Source organism: Drosophila yakuba, chromosome X (genome assembly GCF_016746365.2).
Source record: "Drosophila yakuba strain Tai18E2 chromosome X, Prin_Dyak_Tai18E2_2.1, whole genome shotgun sequence".
Classification (NCBI taxonomy): Eukaryota; Metazoa; Arthropoda; class Insecta; order Diptera; family Drosophilidae; genus Drosophila; species Drosophila yakuba.
The window spans coordinates 14,747,361-14,760,055 of record NC_052526.2 but is presented as its reverse complement, the minus strand read 5'-3'; positions in this window follow the sequence as shown (position 1 = coordinate 14,760,055).

The window sequence follows — 12,695 nt, the reverse complement described above, 5'->3', positions numbered from 1 at the left end:
ATTTAGTGCGGAACACTGTGAACAAAAACTTTTAATAACGGATAATGTTGTGTGTTCCATGTGTATTTACTTACTGCATAAATATTGCCATTTCTTTTTGTGTGATGGGTGCGATTGGGCCTACGAAAAAAGGCCAAAACGAAACAATTTATTGTGACATGAGGTAATTGCCTGGGGCAGATATTGCTAATGCTGCTGCTGCTGCTGCTGCTGTTGCTGCTGCTGCTGCTGCTGTTGCTTCTGCCCCTAGCTGTTAGCAGCTTGCAACTTGCAACTTGCAACTCGATAAGGGCATTGTACCGAGTCCGAGCAATTCGAGCATCACTGTCCCATGGAGCAGTGGGATGGCCAAAAGGGGGGGAGGGGGCAACGAGTGGGCCAGAAACGGTCATCAGGGCCGAAGATAGATCAAGGGGCCAGTTCAGTTCAGAGCCAGCACGATGGCTCTAAGTCTGGCTGAAGAAGCAGAAGCAACAAAGAAGCAGCCGTAGCAGCAGCAGCAGCAGCGAAGAAGACATAGAAGAACTTATTTGGTGTAACAATTATTTCGTGATTTAATTTCGACCTTTAGCGACCAATTTAATCGATGCACACAGGCACATAGCTGCCATAGCACCATTGTTGGCTGCCCAACAGCGATACCCGAGTTACCTGACTTGCCTCAGTTTCTTTTTGGCCATGTGGCTATGCGGCTATGTGGCTATGTGGCTCTGTTTTCTGGCCAAGACTGGGAGTGGGCATTCGGCACTAGGCACTAGGCACTAGGCACTCTGCACTCGGCACTTGGCTTTTTGGCGCTGGAGGAGCTGCAAATAGTAGGAGCTGCAGAAAAGTGGGAGCACAAGTTGGACGGCCCGCGTGGTTCGCCTTCATTGTGTTTCATTGCCCCGCAATTCGTGCGCGATATTCTGCGGCAAGCCTAGCCAGCCCACGGCCAGCGATGCACTGCAAGAAACTTGCGAGCTATGCTTTCTAAATTCAACGAAATAAATCATAAATCTCATAATGAAATCACTTTGTGCCCAACTGAAAATCAGTAACTGTGCTGAGTCACTTTTTGGGTTTATTTTCACTTTCAATTTCAAAGTCGTGCGATTTTCTCTCAGTGCAGCCTGCTCCCAGCAGCGTGCAGCAGCGGCAGCAGTTGCCGTTGCCCAGCGGGCGGATTGGGCGGCCGGAGGGGGGGGCAGCTTGGCTCGGACTGGCCTGGACTACAAGTAAGTAAGTTCCCACGTCTCCGCTCCATGGCAAGTGGAGCTCCTCCTCCTCCTGCTCCTCCTCCTTCTGCTTCTCCTGCTCCTCCTGCTCCTCCTGCTCCTCCTGCTCCTCCTCCTCCTGCTCCTCCTCCTCCTCCTGCTCCTCCTGCTCCTCCTCCTCCTGCTCCTCCTGCTCCTCCTGCTCCTCCTCCTCCTGCTCCTCCTGCTCCTCCTCCTCCTGCTTCTCCTGATCTTGGACCATCTCACTCGCTGCTGCCTTCGCTGGGCGACAATGTCCCCAGAAGCGTTTCGAGCGAAAAATTTAAATTTCGCACCGAGCGGCTCTTTGTTTTGCTTTGTTTTCTGCTTTTGATTTTGATTTTGGCTTTGTTTGCTGTGTGGCTCTTGGCCATGACTTGGTTGCTGGGTCAGGCTTTTGTTTCTCCTTTTGTTTCTTTTTTTTTTTGGGTTGCGAATGGTTCTCTGGTCAGCCGATCTGGCCGCTAATAATTGCCATTGATTTGGATTCGGATGTGGATGTCGATCATGGGAGCAATGGGCAATGGGCAATGGGCAATGAGCAATCCAGAAGCTGGGGCAATTTGTGAAATTACATAAATCAGCTTTTATTTATTTAGAGACGCGGATGGGTGTCGTGTTTTTGGCTTCCTGCCGTTGCCATTTCTATTACCATTCCCCATTCTCAGCTCCCAGTTCCCAATACATTCAAGTATCCAAGTAAATACCAAATAGTGAAGACCCGCGATTCCCATTGCCGTTCCCGCCATTGATTACTTATTTTCCCAAATAAATATGCATAGTAAATTGGCCTCCTCGTCGTTTTGTGCACAAAACTCATTTGAGGCTCTCCACTGTGTTTTGTGTTGTGTTGTGCCTAGTATTTTTTCCCAATAGTTTTCCTTTTGTTGGCAGCGGTTATCGAGCGGCCATCTCGAAGACAAGATAGAAGACAAAAAAAAACGGTGGCTTTCGGAGTTTCAGTTTCTTGAGTCTGGATTCATGATGATGCTGCTGCCCGGCTGAGTTAATCGTTAATCGATCGCCGTCCTACACTAAAACCAAATCGCATATAAATAATTGAAAAGCAATGGGCGTGAGTTCAGAGACCCAGTGCATTTGCAGATTTTCCACATTCAACTCAGCGATAAGATAGGGTAATTAAGTATAGTTCAAGTTCCTGCGGCATATGTATGTACATATATATGTGTGCTATTTGGCCAGGCTAACTACACTACACTACAACATTACATTAAAATTGTTAGTGATAGTAGTATGTAGTAGTAATAGTAACTAAACAACCTAATCACTGGTCATTTGCAACAATTTATTCTGCCACATTTGTCGTTGTAAATCGCCTACATTTCGCGATTAATCAATCGAGTGCCAATGCATTCAATTACCAATCCCCACCGATGACCAGTCGAATGCGGAGGTTACTGGCTTGGGAAAATGGGTAAAATGGGAAAATGCATTTTCAGGTGAATGCTGGTGGTGCAGGTGGAGAAAACGGCGACGAGGATTTATGAACTCGTAGTCGGAAGTGATTAGAGTTACCCCCCCAATCTCCCCCCCATTCCCCTACAAAAGCCAGAGTGTGTGTCCGAGTTCGACTTGCGGTTTGTCCGTCCTGTTTGTTTCGTGTTCGATTGACACGTTCCAAGACCGATTTACCTCCTATTTTTCTATTTTCCCCGATTTCCCCCCAACGACTTCTTTTCACCCGATTTGCCAGCGAAAAGCTAACACACCACGCAGAATGCAACTGCGAATGCGAATGTTGGCAATGCGCAGACGCCGAATTCATTCATTGAAGTGGATCTCAGATCCTCGTCGAGATGCAGTGGTGCAGGCCAGTGGTGCTGGTGGTGCAGGGCAACGGAGTGGGGCAGAGCGAACCGCTGGAGTCGTGTCTGCGCTGAAATTGAATGAGTTGTGCGCGTGAGCCACGATCGCTCCACGGATGCAGATGGGTCAAGAGTGGGGCGATGGGAGTGGGCACACTCCAAAAAAAACCTTTTTCTTTTTACAAATAAATAGGCACACCTTGAATTGCCATTATTGTGCATTATAATCCTTGCAAAATAGCTCAAATATGCTAGTTAAACTTGTTACTTTAGTGTTGGGTCATAGTTTACCATATATTTCTCTCAGTGCTGCGTGCAACTGTAACCTGCATATAAATTGCGTGGCGGGGTCGCCAAAAAGCGAGCACAGTAGTAATTCAAGTTCCACTACAGACACAGCCGGCGGCGACGCTGAACGCCTTAGCGGGTGCTCACTGTCCACGGGCAGAGCGTGTGGCGCGTTCGTTGTTGCAGGTCGCCGCTCGCCGCTCGCCGTATTGGTAATGAAGAATTATTGTGGCTCATTGTAAATGTCTCTAATTATGGTTCATTAATCAATAAAATTGTTTGAGCCGCTCGCTAGGATCATCTGTATATGTATCTGGTTTTTTTTTTTTTGGGGCATGTCCATGGATCCCCAGATACAGATGGGTTTAGTTGGGGATTGGATGCATGGAATGGGCAATGTGGGCAACTGCCTCGAGCTTAGCTCTGTATGGCATGTTTGCCTGGCGAAAATTATGTTTTGGCGCTGAGCATTCGGCGTGAGTTAACTTTATGTTTGTATAGCCATGGCCAAGCCAAAATATATATATATATATATGTACATATATGTATATATGTACCTACATATATTCCAGCATGTATCGACACATGTCTGCATGTTGGGCCAAATCGTGATGCTTTTCGTAGTGGACACACGTTGGTTGGAGTTTAGACCCCAACAACTTCCCAACCCCTTCCCCTCCCCCCGACCCCCTTCAAATATACCATATGGCAGACTAAACTAAGCCTGAAATTGCTCGCTTCAGTTCCGCTGAACTTTCTTATCGCCCTGCATTTAATGGCCTAATATGAGTTCCACACACACACACACATTGACAATTGTGGAGCCGCCGTGGCCAGCGCCAGTTGATAATGGCCAGGCCCTAACCCTAGGTTCTCGGTACCCAGTCCATGGTTTACCATACGAAAGTTTACCCGGCCCCGGTCCAAAGTCGCACTCCTTCGCGCTCCACTGACTGGCAGAAAAACACAAAAAAAAAAAAACTAAACTAAGACCCGGAGATCGGGAAACCTAGAAACTCGAAGAGCTCGCTTTTTGTCGCAGTCCAACTGTCACTTGCAAAGTCTATTTTATGCACCGAGAGAAGTGTATGGTTCCTTTTAAATATCATCAATATTTTACATGGAATTACCAAGCATGTTGCAAAGCAGTTATGTTTCAGTGTAGCGGCAGTTTCAGTGCCATTACATTGGCGACATTCGCCATTCGGCGAGTCCAAAAAGTGTACGTCATGCACATTTAGACATTTCCTAGGCAAAAGGGCCACCACCTTGCCCAACGCAGCTCCATCTAAACTGGGCTCTGGATTCTCCTGGATGGCAGATGGGAGAAGGCATGCGGCAGAAGGCAGAAGGCATGCGGCAGAAGGTAGATGACACCATCTGGATGTGGGGTTGCAACGCTCTTGGCGCTTTACCGGCGTGAAATTGGTTTAACCCACTGGTCACAATTGCACGCACAGCCACAAAAAACAGATAGAGCCGAGAATACTTTGGAGCACATTAACATTAACTGAGCCGCGAAAGCGACAAGGGGCAGTCAGCCCAAACCGACCAGGCCAAGACCAAAGCTAACCCCCTTCTCCTTCTCCTCATCCTCTTCTCCATCCATCTTCTCCTCAATTTAGTGTTATCTCTGTCTCGGTATCTAAACATGTGTGTGTCCAGGTACCACTGTACATACATATATGTATGTATATACTGTACATATATGACAAAACTCAAGTGCGAGTGCGCCTAGTCGCATTTAAGTGGAGTCGCGTAAGTCATTGCACTTGCAATTAGCCCTTACTACCTCACCCCCACACCCCCGCATCTAAAAAAAAATCCCCAACCCCAATAACAAAACAAAAATTAGATGGTGCAGTCATCATATGATGACTGAAACCTCGTGTAATCGCGTTCTGAAATCTGTAGAGTCCGATGAGTGGGCCAAATAATACTTGACTGACTTTGAAGATGTTTTTCGTGAGGGTGGCTCTGATTTTCCCTAATTACATCTAAAGCTGGTGGTCTGTATGAATTGAAAACAATTATATTTGTGGCTCCAACTGAGCCAGAAATAAGAACAAGAGCTTGATGGAAGGTAAGAATTCATTTAAAATCGAATTACAATATAAACGCAACGTGTCATAAACTCAAGTGTCATTTTAATGGCAGTGAAATCAGCATAATTAAGCCAACACCAGGCAAGTGTGTGTATGTGTGTGTGTGTGTGGCTAAAGATCACCTAGATATTAACCTGATATTTCGCCTGGGCTTTCCCTTTAAGCTTCTCGCTTTTCGCTCGATGGCCCTCGTACTGCCACGTATTCCTCGTATGGCTGGTACTTTCCGTATTACCCATTAATCTGGGCAGAAACTGGAGCCCACTTTATCGGGCCATGGGCATCTGGGCATTTCCAGTCAGCGCTTAGATGCGCTTAGCCTGGCTACGAGTGATTTTTAATAATCGTCGTAGTCTTTGGTCGTCGTCGTCGTCGCATCATCATCATCAAGGCTTTGGAAGCGATTAAACGAGGCAGCGTCACCTGCAACACACAGAGTCACAATATAAATACATATTTCTAAACAGTTAGTTACATTAAGAGCCGCAATGAAAACAGTAACTCACTTGTAAAAAAATAATTTGACTCGCACTTGGACTTTAATTTGCCGCAGAAGCCAATGGTACACCTAGAAAAATACATTGTAAGCAAGTTGCAAACACTTTTAAATGATACATTTTCATTTTGCCCTAATATATACATATGTATGTTGTTGTGTGTAGAAAAGCATTCTAATTGTTTTCACTGCACTAGCGCTTTGCGTTTTCTTTCTTGTTGTAAGGAGTGTGGGTACAGGGCATAACGCTCTGCTTTCCAGCGGTGTGGGGAGGGGGTTGGGGGGGGAGAGGGGAAGGAGGTGGCAGTGGCAGTGGCGACTTGGGGCGGGCTTGGAGAGGCGACAGCGTCAGCGAAGCGATGGGGCAACAACAAAAGCTGGCTAGGCAGCCACTCACACGAGAAGCGTCTTCGCTTTTGTCTCTCCGCTCAGTTCCGATCTTTTGATGATAATCAGCGGCTGTCCTCAGGTCCCCCAACTGCCAGCCACCATGGAGTAACCACCAGTTGAGCCCCCCCCTTCTGCACCACCAACACCACTGAACAAACATTTGCTTTTGGCTTTTCGGTGGGCAGCGAGCGTGGAAACAGTTTTTGGGAAATCACATGCGACATTTGCTCAGGAAGAGGAGCAGGGCAACAGACAACAGCAGCCGGCAATCTTCCGCAGATACAGATACAGATGCTGCTCCGCTGGGCGAGCACGATTCCCCGGGGGCCCCCGAAAAGAGAGAAGCTCCCTCCAATCTTTCACCTCCTTTGGGGCATAGCATCAACCACCCGCCCTGTGGGCCCCGTTACATGGCAACCCATTTGGAGACAGCTCCACTGAGCTCCACTGAGCTGCACTAGCTACTGAACTGCTGGATCGTTGGATTGCTGGATTGTTGGATTGTTGGATTACTGGCGACAATTTGCTTAAAAAATAAATCACGAAGAACGCCAGAACAAACCACGAACAATCTGGGCAATAAAATGCCCAGTCATATTAATAATGGGCCACTCCAATTGCCGCCTGATCCTGGCCAGATTGGGTTCAGTTTTCACCCAAGTTCTAAGTGCAATTGAATAGGATATATATATGTATATCTGTCTATAAACACTCCATGGCTGGTAAATGTAGACTTTTGTTTATGAAATAAGCTTGTTACAAAAACTCTGTTTGTTTCCTTTGAAGCTTTTGTGATAATTAATTGAATGCTAAGCCGTGGTCTCGTCATTGTCCGCCGCCCACTGAAAGCTCTGGGAAATGTGGAGGTGTTAACCCAACTGCTGCCCCCGTCGCCCCTGAAAACAGTAGCACCTGGAGGAAAAGTACAAACAAAAAAAAACAAAAAAAAACCTTAAAAAAAGGGGATCTGGGAGACGTGGCACATAACGTCTCTGCGGAATTGTCAAATGATTTACATCCGACATATGTATGCTAAACTCACGAATCTATCTGCGGCACGATTAGGACACAAGCTCACAGGCTCTGGCTCTCCGATTTCAGATGCTGGATGGTGGTGCAGCATGCTCGTGTCGCACCACCGACTTTTCAATAGTTTCGTCTGCTGGCCAAACAACATGTATGTATAGTATGTGGCTCTAGAAAAAAACAAAAAAAAACAAAACCATCTAAAGGAAATAAAATGAAAAAAAAATTATAATCGTGGTTATGACTAATTTCGATGCACAACGCCGTGGAGTCAGTCAGTCTGTCAGTTTGTCAGTGCTTCACTGTACCGCTCCCCTCTTAAGTAATTGGGACCTTTCTCACTTTCACGCGCACAAATTATACGGTCGCGCAATTTTTGGTGTCTGCCCGAAATAATGTACGAACTTTCTTATTTCAGTTGCTCAATTCCCCCGTCCACAAAAAGCGAGAAAAATAAATAAATAATTCCCTGGCCCCCGAATTAGGCCCTAGCTGATCCAAAATACTCCAATCCCATCCCCCATCCCCCATCTCCATCGCCATCCCCATCGTCATCGTCATCGCTTCGTGTTTGGCTAGTCATGACTTCCGCTCTGCACTTTGGCACACATCCAGACAGCCGGCGATGATGCCCCATTATGTGGCATGTAGAGCGATGCAGTTCCATGCACAGCGCAACTATAACAATTACAAATGAGCAATCACGGATTTTTGTTGCAAATCTTTATAAATTCTGCCAGTTGCAAGGATGCCTAAAAAATATACATTGAGTAGTTTAAAAAAAAAGAAAAGGGCGTATGTTACATTAAATATTATATAATGAATATCCTTTGTTTTGTTTTATGTACATACAAGTTATTTATCATATCTATTTGTCAAATGCATCACATATTTTTTTCCGGGTGTAACGATTGTTGCTGCCACAGTGGCAGTTGCAGTTGTTCTGCTGCCCACACAACAATCGCAGCTAGACAAACGCGATGCCATCGAATCCCGCCTCGATTGAGGTCCATTCGAGTGATTAAAAATTCTCCCGCCAGCTGCCCAAAAAAAAAGAAAAAGTGAGGAAACCAGCCACCCACTCAACACCCACTCATCACCCACAACCACCCACTCAGCTTAGAAACGTATCTCAAACGCAGCGAAGAAGAGTCAAGAGTCCGGCATTAATATTTCATACGGGGCCAGGTCGTCTTGGCCACCAGGTCATCGTTATCTGGCCCCCAGCTCGCTGCTTTCTTTTCACCTTTTCAAACTGGCCAAATTAAAAGTTTTGTTTGCGTTCGCATAACTTTTCAAAGACTCTTTGAATGTGGGCTAAAATGCCCTGCTGGGTGGTTCAAGTGGTTGGGTGGTTGTGTTCTGGTCATGTGTGTGGTGCGTGTCCTCCCTTTTAAATTTCCTTTCGCTTCATGGAAAAACTTTTCAATTCTTTTCCCGCGTGTGTGTGTGTGTGTGTGTTTTATTTATTTTTTTTTTATTTATTTATTCCTGTTGTGCTTTTGCCTTGACAAAGGAAAAGAATGCAGGAAGGCTTATCAGTTGGACAGGCTGTATTTTAATTGTGGGCACTCGAGTGTAAACCACATGAAAACCGGGCGTCAGGTACAGCGACCCGCACAAATGGCCAGCACAAAAATCCTCCTCCCCCTAAGCCCCCCAAAAAGTTGGACTTTTCAATGGCCAACAGAGAGAAGAAATTGGGGAAACTGTGCTTATCAAATTTTTATCAGTTTCAGCTTGACCATGCAATCAAGTTTGGGCAAACATGTCTTCAAAATGTTTGAAACTTTGAAATTTATATATAAATTTATATTGAATTGAAATATTTCATTGAGTAGAATTGCTTGCAGTGCATGGCGATTGTGGATTATCTGTGGCATTTGGCCAGGTCCTATCCACAAAACCCAAAAATTGAGTTTGCACAACAAGTGGACATCGAGTCCATTAGCTAATGGAGTACCCCTCGAAAGATGTGAGTCCGCACAGAAGCTGTGCCAGATGGCCAATCTCTTACACTGAAATCTCGGCGACAATCTATGTGTGTCTGTGTGTGTGTGGCTCTTCCTTTAAGGTTTTTGGTTTTTGAATTTTTTTGTTTTTTAGTTTCGATTTTTTTGTTTTTTTCACTTTTGAGTTTCTTTAGCTGTGACTGCTCCCATCCGCCTGTGGCCTGCATTTTGTGGGTGCGGTTGCACATTGGCTTTGGATGTGGATGTGGATGTGGATGTGGATTTGGAGAACTCAGTGCCACCCACTCGCATTTGCATGTGCGGCAATTGCCAAGCCCAGACCGGTGGTCAGCTAGCCTTTATTGATGACTTTTAGCAGCCAAAGCAGCGTCGTTTAAATAATGAGCCCCATGGGTCGAGGCCACCAACCGGCAACATCATCATCTCTCTATTTCTAGCCACATGCCCACACCTCCGCATCTGTCAGGGCAAGTCATCAATGGTTCGTTTGGGATCGTTTTGGATCGGATCGGATTGGATCGACTTGGTCTTTGGTTGGCTTGCATCGATCCATCTCCGCGGTTCCTCCTCCGAGATCAGCTGTCACATTGGGCAATTTCTGTTGTCCGTTTCGTTGTTCCGTTGCCCAATCTGTGCCTCTGTGCCATGACTAATCCAGAATTCTCAGCTAGTCACAATGCAAAGTGCCGCGTCATTCAAAGTTCGGCAGTTCGGCAGTTCAGCAGTTCAGCAGTTCGGCAGTTCAGCAGTTCGGCAGTTCGTAGGTTCCAATCTTCAATGTCCAGCTGATTTTGGACCTGGATTCATTATCGATTTTCCGCTGGCCGCTGGCATTTCGTTTGTCAACGCCGTTCAAGCGCGAAATTGCCACAAAAATATATAAAAGTCAGGCAGCTGAAATCGCAAAGGTGCTGTGCTCAAAATCATAAGTTTGAGCTGTGACTTTTGTGGGAAATGGGTAAGAATAAAAACCTATTAACAATTGCAAGACAGAAACCATTGACTAGATTACAATAAAACGCTCTAAACTATATCTGCAAAAAGGCAGTGAATGTACAAAAGAATGTAAAAAAAAGAGATCATTTATATGAAATGTACATGTTTCTCCAAGTGAAGCTCCACTTGGGTCCACGCATATTGGTGCCATATGATTAGCGGAGCGTCGCCGATGCATGACAATCCATCAGATGGCGATGGGCTATGTGTGTGTACCCACACCAGATCCGATTCCTCCTCGATTCCGACTAAATCTTGGCCCAGCGAAATAACATCATCATCATCATCATCGTCGTCGTCGTCGTCGTTGTTTTTTTTCTTGGGCTTGTGCCATTGATGACCAGGAAAGCTGGGCGTGGCCGGCATGCCCCGTCAATTGCCCAACTTGGGCAGGGTTTTTTCCACTTCTTTTTTCCTTTTTTTTTTTTCTCGCTGAGGTGCAGAGGGGCAGGCGCACCCAAAAAACAAAAAAGAAAAGAGAGAAAGAGAGAAAAAAAAAAAGTAAAATCAAAAACCAAAAAGTGCGATCGCTTACAAGTACAAAATTGTCGCAGCCTACGCTTTTAGCCCCATCTCTGTTTGACTATCTATCTTTATATCTACCCTATGGATATATCTCGCTCTAGTGCGTGCAGATGCAGCAGCTGCGATATCTGGCCAAATGGGAGCAAGACATAAGGCATAAGAATTGGTATCCCGATTCCCGGGACCGATTCGAGTAGGCCCAGCAAACTCATTTCATATTCATCGATGTGGGGCACGGCCAAGAGATCTGTGTAGGATCCAATCCAATTCAGCAGGAAGTGGGCCCAAAAGCCCACTGGTGGAATCAACCACCACCATCCCTGGATATACATATATATATTTAATCATCTCTGGCTAAATAGTTGGACTTGGCCCAGTAGTTGTGCGGCGGTGTCATGCGCCACCTTAACAGCATTTGCCAGCCAGTCAGCCAGTCAGCCAGTCAGCCAGCCATTTGTCATTGGAGTCGGGCTAGGCCGCAAGTACAAAAAAAAAAAAAAAAATAGTAATAAAATAGCAGGCCCAAAGATTAAACACCGAAAAAAAAGTATATCTCTTGCGAGCATAAAAACATTAAAAATAAATCAAATATGTATTCTTTATTGAGTTTGTAAGCTGCACAAAACAGTCAACCATTTGGAGTATAGAACTACTCTACTTTGATGGAGTTACACATATCATTACATTATATTATTGAGTAACTTGCACTCTTGTCCTTATTTTGTTGTTGTGTATAGAGCAGGGACCGCGATTCATTCATTATGTGGAAGATCTGGTCGGGGCAAGTCATTCGAATTCATAGCGCAGACTGCGTGGGTTGTCGTCGCTTAAAAGCTAAAGAGCAAGGCGAAACAAAAGATATTTTGTAGTTAATAAGCTTCAGGTGAACTGTGCATACCCTAACCAGCTCTCTCAGATTGCAGCTCATTTGTCATATCTGTCCATCATCATCATCCATTTGGGAGGGCGGCTACACACACCCACAACTGAGATCGCAGTGACCCGACGACAGATCCCTACAGATACCAAAATATATACTATAACCCGCTCAATGCATCGCCGATACATTCGCATTGTGTGCACGCAGATTGGCATCGAAAGATATGCCCAGCGATATTGCAATTAAGATAAGCCGACTTTTGGCTAGAGAAACCCCAAAAGCTAAAAGCTAAAAGCTAAAAGCAAACCAATGCAGACCAGGCCAAAAGAGCCGCTCCCCCTTCGTTCGTGACTGTGTCTGCGCTTGTCTGCCTTCTCCAGTCTTCACTCTTCAGTTCCCCAGTCTTCAGTCTACAGTCTACAGTCTGCTGTACCCCCAGCTCCATCCTCATTCCCAGCTCACGCAACGAGAAGCCAGAGGGAAAGAAGTCAGCTTCCGGAATTGACCAGCCAGACTTGAACACATCTGATTAGGACTAAAAGTGACATTAAACAAAGTTTACACTATTTCGATACATATTCTTAAGATTAACCATATAAATAGCTCTCGAATATCTTTCTAAACAGCCGTGAAGGTCCAGATTATAAAGTGAAGTTGTTATTCCCGTAGCAACCCTGTACCTATAAATAATAAATGTGAAAATGTATAATAATATCTCTGGCGCATAACGGCGAGATTTTCAAGTTCACCCCCTGCTATGAATATGTTCTCATGTCTCATGTCTGATGTTCCCGATGCGTCTATCTGTCCGATTCTTGATTCTTGTATCGCCTGGATTCTTGATTCTTGAGTTCTGGAGGGGCTGGTCAAATGTGGAGCGCTGTCTCTGAAACTAAACCGAACTGAACCGAACCGAACCGAAACCGAAAACCATTTCATTTGCCATTGCCATGCC